Consider the following 20,054-nt stretch of genomic DNA (forward strand, 5'->3'; position numbering starts at 1 on the left):
GGACTAGGATCACCATTAATTAAGTTATAATTGATTTGGATTGGGTTCAAAGTGTTTGACCTAATCTACATAAGATCCTAGTTAGACTAGGACTCCATCTCTTCTCTTGCGCCACCTAAAAAATCTCAAGCCCACACCCACTAATTAATTTTTAGATATTTTTCTATGATATTAATGTCCAAGGAATGTTATCTCACACTACTTATTCTAGAGATTTGAATCAGATTTGATTTGATTCAATATGAAAAGTGATTTGGCTAATTATGGAAAGTGGTATCGAGCATCTAGGTTCTTTTTAACCCACAGGTCTCAGGATCAGAACCTGACTCTGATACCACTATTGAAAAAGGTGCAGGGTTTCATGCATGAATTTCAAAATATTTTTGAAATATAATGCAGCGGAACATGTAAATTAAATAATTTAATCTACAAATGTATGTAATCAAATTACTAAACCCTACAATTAGGACCTATAACATGTCATATTGCATTTATGAATCAGAAAATAAAAGCTTTGGTATTGATCAAATCAATATCCTAGATCTAAAAGAGTTTTAGATCTAAAACCTAGATCACATCTAGATAAGAGAAGAGATCAGATCTCTTACCTTCATACAGGTCAAGAACTCTACGGTTGATTTTTTTTATTGCCTTTGGAGCCGCACATGCATCCGGTCTCTACAGGTGATCCACACGAGGCTGCAATAAAATTTAAGGTTCATCGAATGAAGATCCGCTCGAAGTGCTAGCTTCTTTCAAATCCCTCCGGATGGTTAATCTAGAAGATATTCTTCGAATCTCTTGGACATTTCAAGAGATAAAGAATATGAGGAGGAACAAGGGAGAAGTCAAACCTTTTGACCTCCCTAAAATTAAAAATAATAATATAAAAGAAAAGTCCTAAAAGGAGATAGTTCTTCTCTTTCAGTACATCAACAATTGATATCCTGAGAACATCTCTATGCTAGGACATGAGAAGACTTTCTTCTTTGGATATTTTTCTAACTTTCAGATCTTATGATGTCTGATTTTTCTCAAAGAAAATTTTCATGATTTATGGAGAAGAAAGGTTCTAAAAGAAACCTTAAGAAAAGACCTTCTTTTCTTCTTCTTCTCTCATCAGAACATGATCAGATCATGTCCAAAATAAGATCACTAACACATTGGAGCATGAATCCACCATACCCCAACTCATTAGAGCATGAATCCACCATGCCATCCCTCTTTCTCCCTCAAATTTTTATCACATAAAAATACAAAATAAAGAGAAAATAGATTGAAAATAAAAATAATAAGAGAAAAACATCTTCTCTCTTACCTTTTGTTTCTACAAGACATCAACTTTTGATCTCTTGATAGAAGACTCTTCTCCAAGGAATTTGATGCCTCAAACCACCCATTCCATCCTCTTTCTCTCTTATATTTTATCACATAAAAAATATAAAAAAATAAAGAGAGAATAATACGAAAAAAAAATAATGAAAGAAGATAATCTTTTCTCTTACCTTTCTCTCTACAAGATATCAACCTTTGATCTCTTGATTGAAGACTCTCCTCCAACTTCCTCTCATGTGCCAACTTTCTCCATCCTTATCCCTTCTTTTTGTTGCCCCTTTTGTAGTTATTTTTATGCTCTCCATGAAATTTATGAGGCAAGGGGCATCCAAGAGTTGGATGCCCCATGGACTCCTTGTTGATTAGGTCTTTTGACCTAATCTACCATATATAAAGTTGCCGCCCCATATGAGATGAGATAGGCAGTCAAAAATCCATAAAAAAATAGATAGAAAAACTAGAGGAAAAAGAGAATGGCATGGATGGTTTGAGGTGCCAAAATCCTTGGAGGAGAGTCTTCAATCAAGAGATCAAAGGTTGATATCTTGTAGAGAGAAAGGTAAGAGAAAAGATTATCTTCTCTCATTATTTTTCTTTCATATTATTCTCTCTTTATTTTTTATATTTTTAATGTGATAAAATCTAAGAGAGAAAGAGGATGGAATGGGTGGTTTGAGGCATCAAATTTCTTGGAGAAGAGTCTTCTATCAAGAGATCAAAAGTTGATGTCTTGTAGAAACAAAAGGTAAGAGAGAAGATATTTTTCTCTTATTATTTTTCTTTTCAGACTATTTTTTATTTATTTTATATTTTTATGTGATAAAAATTTGAGAGAGAAAGAGGGATGGCATGGTGGATTCATGCTCCAATGAGTTGGGGCATGGTGATCTTATTTTGGACATGATCTGATCATGTTTTGATGAGAGAAGAAGAAGAAAAAAAGGTCTTTTCTTAAGGTTTCTTTTAGAATCCTTCTTCTCCATAAATCATGAGATTTTTTTATGAAAAAAATTAAATATCATAAGATCTAAAAGTTAAAAAAATATCTAGAGAAGAAGGTCTTCTCATATCCTAGCATAGAGATGTTCTCAGGACATCAATTATTGATGTACTGAAAGAGAAGAACTGTCTTCTCTTAAGATTTTTTCTTTTATATTATTATTTCTGATTTTAGGAAGGTCAAAAGGTTTGACTTCTCTCTTTTTCCTCCTCATATTCTTTGTCTCTTGGAATGTCCAAGAGATCCGAAGAATATCTTCTAGATTAACCATCCGAAGGGATATGCAAAAAGCTAGCACTTCGAGCGGATCTTTGTTCGACGAACCTCCGATTTTATTGCAGCCTCATGTGGATCATCTGTAGAGGTCGGATGCATGTGTGGCTCCAAAGGCCACCAAAAAAATCAACCGTAGAGTTCTCAACCTGTATGAAGGTAGGAGATCTGATCTCTTCTCTTATCTAGATGTAATCTAGATTTTAGATCTAAAACTATTTTAGATCTAGGGTATTGATTTGATCAATACCAAAGCTTTTATTTTCTGATTCATAAATGCAATATGACATGTTATAGGTCCTAATTGTAGGATTTAGTAATTTGATTACATGTATTTATAAATTAAATTATTTAATTTATATATTTCACTGCGTTATATTTCAAAAATATTTTAAAATTCATGCATGAAATTCTGCACCTTTTCCAACACATGGCTTCTTATTTTTGATGAAATCAAATATTTTGATCACATCACTGAAGTGATTGTTCCAACTTCGAGATGGCTTGCTTGAGTCCATATATGAATCTTTGCAGTTTGCAGACCTTGTGATCACTATCACTGGATGTGAAACCCAGAGGCTACTCCATATAGATATCTTCCTCAAGATATCCATTTAGAAAAATAGTTTTCATATCCATCTGTCAAATTTTATAATCATAAAATGCTGCTATGGCAAGCAGAGTATGGATGGATTTTAGCATGGCCACAGATAAAAAATTTTCGTGATAGTCAATGCCTTCATGTTGACTATAACCTTTCGCAACTAGTCTTGCCTTATAGATCTCTATCTTACCATTCGACCCAATCTTCTTTTTGTAAATCCATTTACACCCTATAGGTACAATACCTTCAAGTGGATCTACTAAGGAACAAACTTGATTGGAGTGCATGGAGTCAATTTCTGACTTCATCGCTTCCATCTATTTCTCAGAGTCTACATCTAACATCACCTCATCATAGATTTTGGGATCATTCCTAATGTCCCTATCTCCTACAAGAAACGCATCTTCTAAATCCTCTATAAGAATACCTAAGTATCTTTCAGGAAGACGAGAGACCCTACTTGATTTACGAAGTGGATGAGGTATTACATCTACTAGCTCATTACTGGGTTCAGGTTTTTGGACTCGATGCTCTTCGAAGACTTTCTCTTCGAGCTCAATCTTCCTCCCACTGCCTCCATCATGGATAAACTCTTTTCTCAAGAAGACAGCATGATGGTTCACAATCACATTGTGATCCTCAGAAAGATAGAAGTAGTATCCCATAGTTTTTTTGGGATACCTTATAAAATGAGCCCTAAAGGATCTAGCCTCTAACTTGTCCGCCTGCTGTCACTTGACATGGGCCAGACATCTTCAAATTTTGAGGTACCCAAGAGATGGCTTCTTATCATGCCATAACTCATATGATGTGGTAGGAATGAATTTAAAAGGAACCTGATTCAAAAGATGAATCATAGTAAGCAAAACATGTCCCCAGAGAAAGTCAAGAAGATCTGTGAAGCTTATCATGGATCAGACCATATCTAATAGGATCCAATTTCTTCTTTCAGATACCCCATTGAGTTGAGGTGTCTCTAGAGGTGTCCACTGTGAGACTATGCCATTATCTTTGAGATAGGTCTGAAATTTTTCACTAAGATATTCACCTCCTCGATCAGATCAAAGAACCTTTATGGATTTTTCGATCTATTTTTCTATTTCATGTCTGAACTCTATGAACTTTTCAAAGACTTCAAACTTTTGGTGCATCAGATACATGAACCCATATCGTAAATAATCATTGATAAAGGTTATGAAGTAGATATAGCCACCCCTGGCTAGTATACCAAATGGACCACACACATCAGTGTGTACCAGGACTAATATCTCAGTGGTCCTTTTTCTTTATCCCACAAAGGGTAGCTTGACCATTTTTTCTTGAAGACATGATTCATAGACTAGATAAGACTCAGAAGTCAATGGTTCAAGAAGACAATCTTTCTTTAGTTTGTTGAGTCTGTCCTCTCCAATATGGCCTAGCCTAAGGTGCCACAGATACTTTTGGCTAATCCTATCTCTAGATCTCTTAGATCTTATGGCATTCACTATTTGCTCGTTAATGTTTACACTTGCATCCGTATGCAAATAGTAAAGACCGTCAATCAAGAAAGCACATGCTATAAGTTTATTTTCAAAATAAATAAAACACATGTCTTTATTAAAATAAAAATTATAATTATCTTATGCCAGCACAGAGATAGAAATCAAATTTTTACTAACTATAGGTACATAGTAATAGTCTTTCAAAAGCAAACTAAATCCTAACAGTAGTCACAGAGGGTAGGTTCCGACGGCCACAGTAGCAACCCTTGCTCTATTACTGACCCAGAGAGTGATCTCACCTTCCCTCAGCCCCCTAACTTCTTCAAGATCCTGCATTAAAGTGTACAAATGAGCACTTGAACCAGAATCAAGAACCCAACTAGAAGAAGAGAAAATCGTTAGATTAGTTTCAATAATGAGCAACTCAGACGTACCTTTAGAAGGCCTATCCTTCTTTTTGCTATTAACAGTCGTCAGGTAGGTCGGACAATTCCTTCTCTAGTGGCCTTCGACGTTGCAAAGAAAATATTTTTCTTTATCATCGACCTTCTTCGAAATCTATTTCTTGGGCTTGGCCTCGTTCTTCTGCTTCTTTATGGGCTTTTTCTTCTTCTTGAAAGAAGACTTTCTTTTGGAGGAAGCCCGCTCTATAGTCAGAACTGTGCCCCTTGAACTCTTCAAGGTGCCCTCTGTAGTCACCAGCATATTCAATAACTCTGGCAAAGTGGCATCAATCTTATTCATATGATAGTTCATGATGAACTATCCATATAAATCAGGAAGAGACTGGAGGATCAGATCCACCTACAGTTCCTTATCCATATTCATTTCGAGCTTCTGAAGCTCTTCTATGTCCTTGATCATTGTCAAATAATGATCATTGATGGATTGTCCATCATGCATCTTTACTTTGAAAAATCTCTTAGAGACTTCAAAATGAGCCGTGCGACTCTATTCACCGTACAACTCTTGTAGGTGAACCAGTATCTCCCTGACAGTCCTCATATATTCATGCTGTTACTGAAGATTATTGGACATGGATGCTAAGATATAGCACTTCACCTTGTTATCTTCATCCATCCACTTCTCAAGTGTAGCTCGTTGATCAACAGATGGGCGAGTAGGTAACACAGGCGCTTCCTGATCGAGGACATGGGTAAGCTTTTTAAAATTAAGAACAATTCTTAGATTCTGGAGCCAGTCTTTGTAATTGGTGTCGGTCAACCTATTTGTCTTGAGGATTTGAGCTAAAAAGTTTGAACTCGACATGGTTATCTATAGAGAAAATAGTTTCTAGTTAGATTTTATACTTATAAAATTATTTATTTTAGAGACTTTAAAAACAAACAAAGGCTCTCACTATTTCCTTGAATCTTCCACACTCCTCAGGTGGAGAAATAAAAACTTATATGTGATCGATTTCAAGTGGGTACTGCGGTCTCATTAATTTATACACACCTCACCTAATAGTTATTGGTGAGCATAGACCAATGAGTGGACAACACTTTGTCCATTACTTCTCTAAGCAAGATACAGTGGGCTTGATCTCTAAATCCTGTGGCCTTACCTAATAGTTATTGGCACATTCTTTAGTTATGTTAGACCCATCATTCACCAGTGGGTGCAAAGCCATCATTGAGACCCTCATCTAATAGTTTTTAGGCCCAACCCCATCTCTACCTCGGGACATCAAATATCAATAGAGTAGTTATACCTTTTTGATACAATCGAACCACTGTAACCAGCCGAGAACGATCAATGTTAAGAAGACACCCACATCTCTACAATGATGGAAGACCTCAAGACTTAATATTTAATGAAGAGATTTAGATTTAGATCTCTTCTAAATCAGTAGATCTGACATTCGACTGATTAAATCAGATCAGCACATCAATATGTCTAATCATACTCGTTGGCATGGGTGAACTCGAGTCAACAAGTAATCTAACACGAAACTGAATCTCCCAAGATGGCCAAGTTAAGATATGTGGGGGTCCCCCCCCCTTGCTTTTCTTAGACACCAATCAAAATTTGCCAGGTCAGACAATGGAACCAATTAAATAACCACCATCTAAATACTTGTCTTAGACATCAAATTGATCGATTAGAATTGATTAGATTAACCTATTAAAGTGAGCTTGGACCACTGAGCTAAATTTGATTTTGAGTCAATCAACTCACATCAAAATGTAAATCAATATGATCAACTACAACTAAACTCAATTTTATGCCCCTTTGATCTAATTCTAATCATCCATCGATTAAATTCAATCAACTACTCAAAATCAAAAATAGATTCTAGTCTGATCTAATCAATTAGACCCTAATTGTAGTTTGATCGCTAGACCTAATTTATTCATCCCATACCCACATACAATAACATAATTTCAGATCTAAAAATAATTTTTAGATTATGTTTCATTTCATGCAATTAATGGCTTATGATCTTGAAACTATTTCAGATCTAAACCTAGTTTCATAAATCAAATATATGTAGTTTCAGATCTAAATTAAATAAGCATCACATATACATTAATTTTAGATCTAAAATTAAATTTACACATATCAAATATATGTAAAATTAGATCTAAAATAATGATTAAAATATTTTAAAAATATTTTTTCAAAAATTGATTCACATCAAATTAGGACAATCTTGACAATATAGGGGGTAAACCCTATATCAAGACAACCTTATATCAGTTTGATATAAATTTTTAATCATTCTAATTTCAGATCTAAACTCAAAATAAATATATCACATATGCTAATTTTTAGATCTAAAAGATTTGATTTAATTATTTTAAAAATAATTTTTAAAATCGATCAATCTTGTGCTAGGATAATCTTTGTAATATAGGGGATAAATCCTATACTAGGATAACCTTATATCAGCACAAATTAATTTTAAAATACTAATACATTCAGATCTAATTTAAAAATTAGATCATATGTATTTTCAAAATCTGTGACTCTGATACCACTGTTAGAAAATCGGATAGACAATATATGTAGATTTCAAAATTTTGAAAATAGGCAGCGAAAAATCAAACGGATTAAACTCTTGAACCCCACATGTAAGATATCAAATCTAAACCTACCCAAGTTCAAAAAAAAATATATATCAATAATCTAAAATTTAAAAATACTTATTAGATCAGATCTCATTATCTTAGTGCAGGTAGATATTCACCACTTTCGATGATCTCAGATTCGTCGAAGGTTGAGCCACACACATGTCCGACTTCTATAGGTATCCATCGAGATCGATCATGAATTTTTTTCTCCTCGTAAAAGATTCTTCTTTCCAAAAAGAACTTCAACCTTGAACACTTTGATCAACTTCTTTGATCTGGACTGTGGGATTAACTCCTTGATCAGTAGCCTTCTTCTTCTTCTCCTTAATCTACAACCTCTTAGTCTCCAACACTACTTTTGGGCATGTGGAAGAGAGGCACCCAACCTTTGGGCATGGAAAGGAAGAGAGAGAGGAGAGGAGGTGTGGAGAGGGAGAATTTTTTTTTGATGAAAATTTTTTTAACAAGAAATCCTAGAGACCTCCCTTTATATAGATACTATCCTAACACATATTAAGAACCCAATTATCTTAAAAAGGTAGATCCTTATCTCATAAGAATCCTCTACCTTTTTAATCTGATTTATGCCAATTAAAATCAGATATAAATGATATATAATCAGCCCCTTAAAGTATGTACAAGAGGCATCCATGGAATACTTGTCAGGTAGTTGGGGCGCCAAATCTTGGCACCCCACAAAGGGATCTCTAGCCAAAAGAGATGGGGTGTCGCCCCCACTCTCTCTCCTCCACGCCATGATACATAAGAGGGGGCGGGCCCCTCTAGGATATGGTGCCCAATATTTACCAAAAGAAAAGGGATGCGCCATCCAATCTTCCAACTATTTCACATGCACACTTAGAGATAATTAGGAGATAAACAAGAGATAATGTTAGGATAATTATGCCAACTAATTGACTTAATCAAATCCTCTTGGGCTTACAACTAAAAGTTCAGTTAAATCCAAATGGATTTAGGTTAGGTTCAAGGCTTTAGACTTGATCAAATCAAAGTTTCGAGAAGAATTAGGTTTGACCGTATGCTAGTATGGTTCTCATAAATCTAATAAGATTTCAATAAATCCTAACCCAATTGAAACTTCATAAGCTCAATTGATAAATTTGATAAATCCCTTAATGTGTAACCCCATAGAATTTATTCTATCTGGTAGTAAGATATATTGTGATCTCCATCATAATATCATCGAAACTCTTTTCGATAGATTAGAATATTTTCAATTCTACCATTCGAGGGCCATCGATCATTAAGATGACGCCCGATGAGTCTCACAATCCACTAGTGACACCTAGCAGAATGTAGTGGCAATCTAGTAAAATAAAAGTACGAACCCCTAGGTGCAATTATCATATGATTCAATCCTTCTATCATGAGCTCCGACTTGATGGAGGTCATGGAGAACTCGTCAGACTCCATCATCAATCATATGCTAGATTGGCTCAACTAGAGTTTATTTATGAATTTTGTGAAAACTTTTTTTCAGTATTCACACTAGCTTTGGCCAAAGCCTTTCTGAAATCAGTCTCACAAATCACATAAAGTTTCTTCTTTTCTAGCAAGATCGATAGATTTCATCTAGGTGCATCCTACTCCAAACAGCGAACCTGAACCTACTAAAGCTAACATACACAGCAAGGACCCAAATGGCTAGGGACCAAGGGAATGTACAGTCAAACCTAGTAGCCATGCTACGAATAGCCAATGATACCATAGGTCAAAGGATCACTCACACCACTACAGCATCGAGAAAATCATTGACGAGTGAGTAAACATCCATGTGGTTCTCGTGTTGGTCACACTCAGTGTAAGTTGTTCTCTAATAACTATCCACACCTTCACCCCAATGTCTCTACACTGCAAACTCAAAACTCATTTGCCCATAAGGGATGTGAACCATGCATCGATCTCAAATGGATTGATCACTGTCCTCCGTGACAATCCTTTGATCGAAAATATTTAGAAATTAACTACTAATTAATGTATGTCTCAAATTTTTAATTTTTTAAAAAATATAAAAAATTATCTTTATTAATTTTTAAGATAAATCATAGACACATATACATGATTGGAATGAAAAAGCCCTTTATTGATAATAAAAAGATTATAAGTACATGTTGAGCCTCGAAAATACATAATATGTCAGCCAACAATTGACTTCTAGAGCACAAATCTAACAATTATATGGTGCCAAATCCATCGTACATGTAGCCAAGGGTTAACCCAACTCAAACCCAAAATTGATTTGAATTAATTTAGATTTAATTAGCCTAATTTGGAATCAATTTTGAATCTAATTCGAAACAAAGAGCTAGGATTTGCAATATGTGCTAGCATGTCAATTTTGCAAACATGATCTAATCCAATTAGACCCCTGATTATTTTTTTTTTATGTGACCTATTGGATTTCATATCTAGTCAGAAGTGAGTTTGAGTATAAGTCGATCTGATTTGATTAGAATTTAATCTAACCAATCTAGATCCAATCGAGCTAACCCGATTTCAGCAATTAGAACCTTTTTAATTGACGATCAAATTAAACTCTTTAATTTGATTAAACCCACAAGACAAGATTGATGTCTAGCAATGTATCATGTCTACCTAGAAGATATAAAATTTTGATAGAAATATCAAAAATATCCCTCAGTAGAAAGTTACCATGCAATTCAATCCTGCGATCTCCCTGCATCTCGAATATGACTCTGGATATGAAATGATGTCCAATCTAATATCATATTCATATTTTTCTTAATTTTTAATGATAATTTAATTAATATAATATTAAAAACTCTTTCTAATTTTTATTTCACTTTGATCAAAAGTTTTCTGAATCATCAATCGATCAGAATAAGTAGGATGTGATCTCCTCTTATCATGAGTGATTGATTCCATGTTGACCTACTCACAACCTTCATACATATTCCACCATATCCAGATCATCCCATGCATAACTAAGTCATGAATGAGTATGAACCAAAATATGGATTCATGTATACAAGGTTCTATGGTAGTCTCAGGTTAAAGGACTATATGCATAACTCCCACAATAAGAAAATATCTTTTGACGGGTAAGTAGATTCCATAAGATATTTCTTAAGCCAAATCAACTTAGTAAACTCATTCTCTAATAAGGATCGACATTCTTGAATTACTATCTCACACAAGTGGCTTATGAGATCAGCCACCTTCTCCATCGAGCATACATAGAAAGTGCTGGTCTATCTGAAACATTGATCCCCTACTCAATGCTCTTATGACTAGGAATATTCTTGTTATAGCCCAAGCCCAACTATCAAGACCCAAGCCCAAGCCCAAAAAAAAAAAAAAAAAAGAAACAGGGGAACCGGGAAGAAGACTCCCGGTAGGAGTCTTCTTCTCCGATTAAACCATGGTGATCGAAAGTCCTAGGACCACCAGGAGTCCTAGAGCTCTCTATAAAAAGGCTCTCCCCTTCCTTAGAAGCCCTCCACCGATCTTTTTCCCCTCTCTTCCTCCTTGATTTCCCCGATTGGAGCCGCGGATACTTGTTTCGTGCTCGCCATGATTGCTCGCCGGTGGGGTCACCGGAGGCCGAAGTAAGCTTTCCTCCTCTTCCTCTCTTCTTTCTCCTTCTTTCCATGCCTCTATGCATGACTGTCGGTGATGGGTGTCACCGATTTTTGGTCGGAGAAGGGACCCCTGTTTGGTCTCTTCTTCCTTTTGGTTTTCCAGCGCCGGCGATCACAACCGACCGCCGGCCTTGCCTCTCTGAACTCGAGAGAGTTGCCCCCCTCTGCCACCAGCCTTCGCCGTGTCGGTCGTGGCCTGAACGACCGATCAAGGGAGGGGACCTGCCGGTCCCCTGTTTCAGCCAGGAAGGAGCCTGAAAGTAAAGAAAAAAAAGAAAAAGAGAAAAGAAAAGAAAAGAAAAAAAAAAGAGAGAAAAAAAAAAGAAAGGGAGAGAGAAACTTTCTCTCTCTGCTCTCTCTCTTAAATTTTTAGGATTTATGGAATTAAAAAAAAAGAAGAAAAAAAATAATAATATAATAATAATAATTAAAAGAAATATAAGAAGAGTTTTCATGGATCAATCCGAAAATCCTGGATGCTGTCGTCTAGTTAATCCATGTGAGGATATTGGATTTTAATAAATTTTATTTTTTTTTAATTCGATAAAATTTTGATCAAAAATATGATATTTGACATATCAAGTCCGGAGAAGGATTTTCAAGATTTCTAGAATTCTTAGTTTGGATTTTTTTTTGAGATAAGTAGTGTTTACTTTTATTGAATTTATCTAGTAAATTATAAATTTTGAATTAAATAAATTCATGGCATGCTTGTGATTGAAAATATTTATTGAAAATAATTATTGAAATTTGTTGGGTATAAAATACCCTCGACCGAAGTTCTTGGCGGGATTGACCCTCGCAAGTCTCTTCCGACTTTCGACTGCTGTTGGTGAACTCCCATCGCTCCGCCCGGATTTCTACGGGAGTCAGGCTCCATCCTCGACTCCAATGGCTGCAGACAGACTTCGTCCAGATTCCTACGGGAGCCGGACTCCGCCCACGACTTCAACCGCAAGTAGACTCCGCCCGGACTCCTACGGGAGCCGGACTCCGTCCCCAACTTCAACCTCAAGGAAGACTCCGCCCGGACTCCTACGGGAGTCGGGCTCCGTCCACAACTTCAACTGTTGGTAAGCCTTGTCCGGACTCCTACGGGAGCCAGACTTCACCTTTGACTTTAATTGCAGGAAGACTCCACCCGGACTCCTACGGGAGCTGGGCTCCGTCCTCATCTCCAACGGCTGCAGACAGACTTCGTCCGGACTCCTACGGGAGCCAGACTCTGCCCACGACTTCAAGTAGACTCCGCCCAGACTCCTACCAGAGCCGGGCTCTGTCACCAACTTCAACTGCTGGTAAGCTCCGCCCGGACTCCTACGGGAGTCGGGCTCCGTCCCCAACTTCAACCGCAAAGGAAAACTCCGCCCGGACTCCTACGGGAGCCGGGCTCCGTCACCAACTTCAACTGCTGGTAAGCTCCGTTCGGACTCCTACGGGAGCCGGACTTCGCACCTGACTTTAATTGCTGGAAGACTCCGCCCGGACTCCTACGGGAGCCGGGCTTCGTCATCAACTTCAACTGCTGGTAAGCTCCGTCCGGAATCCTACGGGAGCCGGACTTCGCACCTGACTTTAATTGCAGGAAGACTCTGCCCAGACTCCTACGAGAGCCGGGCTCCATCCCCCACTCCAACGGCTGCAGGCAGACTTCGCCCGGACTCCTACGAGAGCCGGACTCCGCCCACGACTCCAACAGCAAGGACACTCCGCCCAGACCCCTACGAGAGCCAGACTCCACCCCCGGCTGTGACTGAAGGAAGACTCCATCCGAGCTCCTGTCGAAGCCGAATTTCGAGCTCCTCTCAGACAGATGGCTAACTACGTCTCTCTGCCAGACACTCCAGTCGGACTTCAGCCGGCAGACCTTCATCCCCTGGCGCACCACAGTAACAGCCGTGATTCTGCTCCATTCCCTACGGCAGATTCCACGCGGCTCCATCACTCAACGACCCTGCTCCACCTCCTGCGATGGATTCCACGTGGCTCCATCACTCCCTGGCAGGCCGTAATAATGGCCATGGTCCTGCTCCACTTCCTGCAACGGATACCGCGTGATTCTTCTATCCTCTGACAAGTCGTGACAATGGACGCCGCTCCACTCCTCGTGGCAGACTCCACGTGGCACGCCCTGATAATAGCCACGGGTCCACCCCACTACTCTCCGTAATAAACTTTCCCTGACTATGGGCGGCCCACTGCCAGACGGTTACAGGCATCACCATCAGTTTGTTGCCCCCTTCGCCTATAAAAGGGGGAACCCCAGATACGTTATTCTATAAGCTCTCGTTTTTACCTAGAAACTTTGCTAAAATTTTTGTTCGAGCACTCCATTCTTGTTGAGGCAGAGAACTGACTTGAGCGTTGGAGGGTCTTGCCGGAGCAACCCCACCTCCGGTTTAGACTTCTTTTGCAGGTCCCGACAGCGACCGCGACTCCAGCTTCTCCGGCGTAAGTGGATTTTTGCACCAACAGGATTTAAGTTGGGGACGAAGCCCGGCTCCCGTAGGAGTCTGAGTAGAGCTTACCAGCAGTTGGAGTTGTGGACGGAGCCCGGCTCCCGTAGGAGTCCGGGCGGAGTCTTCCTGCAATTAAAGTCAGGTGCGAAGTTTGGCTCCCGTAGGAGTCCGGACGGAGCTTACCTTTCTTTCAAACCCTCAAGCAGCCGAAGAACTTCTGTTGGACCTCTGAGTGCCAACAGGCATTCGAAGAACTAAGGAGCTACCTCGGCTCACCCCCACTGTTGGCAAAGCCAGAGCCTGGGGAGGAACTATTTTTATACCTAGCGGTCTCTCCCATGGCTCTCGTGACCGTCCTTGTCAAAGAAGAAGCGAAAGTCCAACGGCCAATCTACTACGTCAGCCGTACGTTGAGGGACGTCGAGACCAGGTACACCAAATTAAAAAAACTGACTTACGCCTTGTTGATTGCAGCCCGGAGGTTCCAGCCCTACTTTCAAGTGCACACCGTGATGCTGCTCACCGATCAACTGATCAAAGCGATTTTGCACCGGGCGGACGCCTCTGGGAGGATGGCAAAGTGGGCGATAGAGCTCATAGAATTCGACATCAACTATCAACCCAGGCCAGCAGTGAAGGCCCAAATACTGGCAGATTTCATAGTGGAGTGTACTATCCCAGAGGAGGCTGAACCTGAACAAAGTGAAATTGACGACCTGAAGTCCCGACTGAACTCCCCCAAAGAAGAAGCAGATCCCTCTGATCGCTTTTGGGCCCTCTATGTGGACGGGTCTTCCAACATGTCAGGTGCAGGTGCAGGCCTGATCTTGGTCAGTCTGGAGGGAATCGTCGCAGAGTACGCTCTGCATTTTGAGTTCCCCGCAACAAACAATGGAGCAGAATATGAAGCTCTGATCGCAGGACTAAGGATCGCCAAAGAGCTGGGAATAGATCAGCTCCAGGTCTACAGCGACTCTCAACTAGTAGTGGGACAAGTCAGTGGAAGTTACAAAGCGTGGGAGGACAGTATGGCCAAATACCTTGAAGGGGTGAAGGAGCTCGCCCCCGCCTTTAGCAGCTTCAACATCAGACAGATCCCATGGTTGGAGAATACCAGGGCTGATCTTCTCTCCAAGCTGGCAATGCTGGCTCCGACCGAACTGCCCAAAGACGTTCTCTTTGATGTTCTAAAGTGCCCGAGTACAGAAGAGTCACGGCCCGTGATAAAAATTGACCACGAGTCCAGCTGGGTCGACCCACTGATAATCTATCTCAGAGATGGAGTTCTCCCCCAGGATGCGAAAGAAGCTCGAAAGCTCTGAAACCAAGCCTCCCGATACATCCTTTATGAGGGCAAATTGTACAAAAGATCATACTCCTTGCCCCTCTTAAAATATCTCCGGCCTTCGGAAGCTGACTACGCCTTGTGGGAAGTGCATGAAGGAATCTGTGAAAACCATTTGGGGGCTAGATCTTTATCCCACAAGTTGCTCCGCCAAGGATATTACTGGCCGACAATGCATCATGATTCGATTGAATATGTCAGAAAGTGTGATCGATGTCAGAGATATGCTAACATCCGGAGACAGCCCGCCACCAAGCTCACACCTTTGAGTGCCCCATGGACTTTTACGCAATGGGGGATGGACATCCTTGGCCCCTTTCCCATGGCATCTGGGCAGAGGAAGTTTCTCCTTGTAGCGATCGACTATTTCACCAAATGGGTTGAAGCCGAACCACTAGCAAAAATCATAGAAGCAAAAGTGCAAGATTTCGTCTGGAAGTCGATCGTGTGTAGGTTCGGTCTGCCTAGGACCTTAATCACTGATAATGGATGGCAATTCACGGGAGTGAAATTTGCCAAATTCTGTGAAGATCTAAACATCTCCCACAACTTCACATCGGTAGCCCATCCTCAGACGAACGGCGAAGCTGAGGTGACTAACAGAACCCTTTTGCAGGGGATTAAGACAAGGCTCGAAAAAGTGAAGGAAACTTGGGCAGACGAACTTTATCATGTGTTGTGGGCATGTCGAACTACCCAGAGGCTGCCCACAGGGGAGACCTCCTTTGCTTTGGCCTTCGGTACGGAGGCCGTCATCCCAATTGAGCTTAAACTTCCGTCAGCGCGAGTTGTGGCATTCGACGAACATCAAAATTCGCAAAGTCTTAAAGCTAACCTCGACCTACTGGAAGAAAGATGGGAGATAGCTCAGGTTCGAATGGCAGCCTACAGACAGAAAGTCGCTCGATATTACAATGCCCGGATCAAGAACAAAGTCTTTAGAGCAGGAGATCTAGTGCTTCGACGAGCCGCTGTCTCGCAACCTCAGGATCGAGAGAAACTCGCCCCAAACTGGGAAGGCCCGTATGAGGTCAAAGAAGTGGTCCAGCCCGGAACTTATTATCTTAAGGAGCTCGGAGGGACTGACCTCCCGCGACCATGGAGCTCGAAAAACTTACGGATGTACTACCAATAACTTCATTTTAATTAAAAGTTGTATATCTGCATGTCTTTGGCATTATCCTACATCTATAGGACAACCCAAACAAATTGTATCAGAAGTGGGAGGGGAACCTCATCTTGACAAAATCAAAGGCCCGGTTCCCTTTAGACCGGATGGGGAGAGAGGCCCTGCAACGCCCGTATGCGCCCCCACAGCCCTGTTAGGGACAGGAGGAGAACCTCGCCCTAACTTGAGCAAAGTCGAAGGCCCGGTTCCCTTTAGACCGGATGGGGGGAGAGGCCCTGCAACGCCCATATGCACCCCCACAGTCCTGTTAGGGACAGGAGGAGAACCTCGCCCTAACTTGAGCAAAGTCGAAGGCCCGGTTTCCTTTAGACCGGATGGGGGGAGAGGCCCTGCAACGCCCATATGCGCCCCCACAGCCCTGTTAGGGATAGGAGGAGAACCTCGCCCTAACTTGAGCAAAGTCGAAGGCCCGATTCCCTTTAGACCGGATGGGGGGAGAGGCCCTGCAACGCCCATATGCGCCCCCACAGCCCTGTTAGAGACAGAAGGAGAACCTCGCCCTAACTCGAGCAAAGTCGAAGGCCCGGCTCTCTTTAGGCTGGAAGGTGGGAAGGGCCCAGCAATGCCCATATGTATGCCCACGGCAGCATTAGAAACTAGAGGAGGACCTCATCCTAACCAGAGCTGAAACCTGTTACGACAGGAATGGGGGAAGAACCTCGTCCCGGCATCAATTAAAAGTCTGGTCATTCAAAGACCAGAAGAGAAAAAGGGGGGGACTTCCCCAACGGCCCCCTCACAATAAAATTCCGTCCGGACTCCTACGGGAGCTGGACTTTGTCCCTAACCTTGACTGCAGGTGGACTCCGCCCGGACTCCTACGGGAGCCGAACTCCGTTCCCAACCTCAACTGCTGAAGGGCTCCACCCGGACTCCTACGGGAGCTGAGCTCCGCCCGCGACTTCACTTACAGGCTTTGTCCGGACTCCCACGGGAGCCGAACTTCACCCCGACTTCGCTTATCGGAGCTGAACTCCCATAGCCTCACCAAGGGCGGAGGAAAAATTCCAAGTGAAAAAGAAAAAGGAAGGTGATGGATCATGTTAGCAACGAATGGAAAACAAACAGCATCCAAGATGTAGAGAACCCTGTCTCGGCAAGGATTGGGGCTCTCATCAAGAACCTCAGCTTTCAAGGAAGCTTTCAACACAAGCCCAAGGTAAAATAACTTCCTCAGGGTGACAGAAGCTCAGACCTCCGAGCTCGAGCCCTGATTGGGGCACCAAACCCGAATGGCCCCAGATGACTCTACGGCCACGAACGAAAAAGATGGATCGATACGATAGTAATCGGGTACCTCCGAACGACACAAAGGTCGAAAAGAAGCTCGACAAATGACAAATCAACATATGAGTAAAAGAGGTAGTGGAAAATTACCTTCTCGTATGCATTATAGAGCCATGGAGGTTGAAGGAAAGGGATAACTAAAAGGCGAGCCGGCGTGGCAACCACCGGTAACCTAAGAACGATGTCAAAAAAAAAAAAAGAGAAGAGAAGAAAAAGAAAAGAAGAGAAAAGAAAAAAGGGAATACAACAACGACAATGGCCAAGGAAAGAAATTCGACAGACAACAACTCGACACAAAGTACGGACGAGGTAATAAAATCTCCTTCTCATTTTTCAATCAACAAGATGTACGTTACAGGACCCGAAGGGCCAGAAAAGAATACACTATTACAAGGCTCGGATACACGACTTAGAAGAAATACACCGGAGGCCACTTCAGGCTGTAAACTTCTCTTCCCAGTTCTGTCCAACCGCATTTTCCAGTGCGTGTGATAAACATGCTCGGCTTTCTCCCACTCCATCTTCGGAATCCCAACCCTAGGGGGAAAAGAATGGGATAGAGTTCAGGAGGCAGCAAAGGCGACGGCAGCGGCGACGACGACCTGTTTCAAGAAGAACCGGGGTTACCCCGGGGACAGTGATGGCGTCTGAGATATGCGCCATCATCGAATGCCCCATGACAACCACCATCCTAGGCATTCCAGCAAGGTCAGCATGCGCTACTTCCACCGTCCCTGCGACAAGTTTTACTGCCCCACCATCGGCGCCGACCGCTTCTAGTCCCTCAGCTCCGACGACATCAAGGATCCCACCACAGCTTGTGACGATGACTCTGCCCTCTTGACCGGTATCGCCCCGATCAGCTACTCCAAAATTCTCAGGCGGAATGCCTTCACCGGTTGTCCCCATTATTAAACCCCTGTTGTTGAAGGGATTCTCCCTCGAGCCCCATTCAAAGCGACGGGAACCCACGACGGCACGATCGAAGAACTCGCAGACTGCTGTCCTCCTCCTTGCACCCTTCCAAGACCATGGCATCTTCTTAAGATTGGCCTCCAGGATGGAGGTCCTGGCGGGGGAACCCCTTAAAGAGAATCGGGGGACTGGAAATGGCGGAGAGCCGGCGGAGGTGGCAAAAACCAGTGCAAAGGATGCTCGGAGTCGGAAGGGGCACCGGTGGAGTGGCAGAGTGGCTAAGCTCTCTGGCGAAAGGAAGATATCGTCCCTCAGGCGAAGTGAAGCCCCCCGAGGAAGGGTGGGGGGTTTAAATAGGCAACAGAGCCTAGCGCAATTATGGTGGCGAGTGTCCCTAGGCCAACCGGTGCTCACCACATGTCCCGCGTGTCCCATTCGCCGCTACCTGGGGTTGACTGTTCGCAAACTTTCATGGCACGATGCTTGGGATCACGTCCCGGTGGAAGTTTTGAAAAGACTCTTCGGGTCGCCCTAATCGGAAAAAGGGCTCCGACATACGCGCATTAAATGCCAACATATCTGAGGATGGTTGCGCACGGGCGTCAGGAGGAGAACTTCGGCTGCGACGACCTCTCTGTACTTCCTTCATTCGAAATTCAAACTCGAAAGTAGGGGGACTGGTGTTGGGTATAAAATACCCTCGGTCGAAGTTCTTAGCGGGATTGACCCTCGCAAGTCTCTTCTGACTTTCGACTGCGGTTGGTGAACTCCCATCGCTCTGCCCGGATTCCTACGGGAGCCGGGCTCCGTCCTCGACTCCAACGGCTGCAGATAGACTTCGTCCGAATTCCTATGGGAGCCGGACTCTGCCCACGACTTCAACCACAAGTAGACTCCTCCCGGACTCCTACGGGAGCCAGACTCCGTCCCCAACTTCAACCTCATGGAAGACTCCGCCCGGACTTCTACCGGAGCCGGGCTCCATCCACAACTTCAACAGCTGGTAAGCCTTGTCCGGACTCCTACGGGAGCCGGACTTCATCTTTGACTTTAATTGCAGGAAGACTCCACCCGGACTCCTACGGGAGCCGGGCTCCATCCTCGACTCCAACGGCTGCAGACAGACTTCATCCGGACTCCTACGGGAGCCGGACTCCACCCACGACTTCAAGTAGACTCCGCCCGGACTCCTACGGGAGCCGGGCTCCGTCACCAACTTCAACTGCTGGTAAGCTTTGCCCGAACTCCTATGGGAGCCGGGCTTCGTCCCCAACTTCAACCGCAAGGAAGACTCCGCCCGGACTCCTACGGGAGCCGGGCTCCATCACCAACTTCAACTGCTGGTAAGCTCCGTCCGGACTCCTACGGGAGTCGGACTTCGCACCTGACTTTAATTGCAGGAAGACTCCGCTCGGACTCCTACGGGAGCCGGGCTCCATCCACAACTTCAACCGCAAGGAAGA

The sequence above is a fragment of the Elaeis guineensis genome, chromosome 6 (assembly GCF_000442705.2).
Source record: "Elaeis guineensis isolate ETL-2024a chromosome 6, EG11, whole genome shotgun sequence".
NCBI classification, from domain to species: Eukaryota; Viridiplantae; Streptophyta; class Magnoliopsida; order Arecales; family Arecaceae; genus Elaeis; species Elaeis guineensis.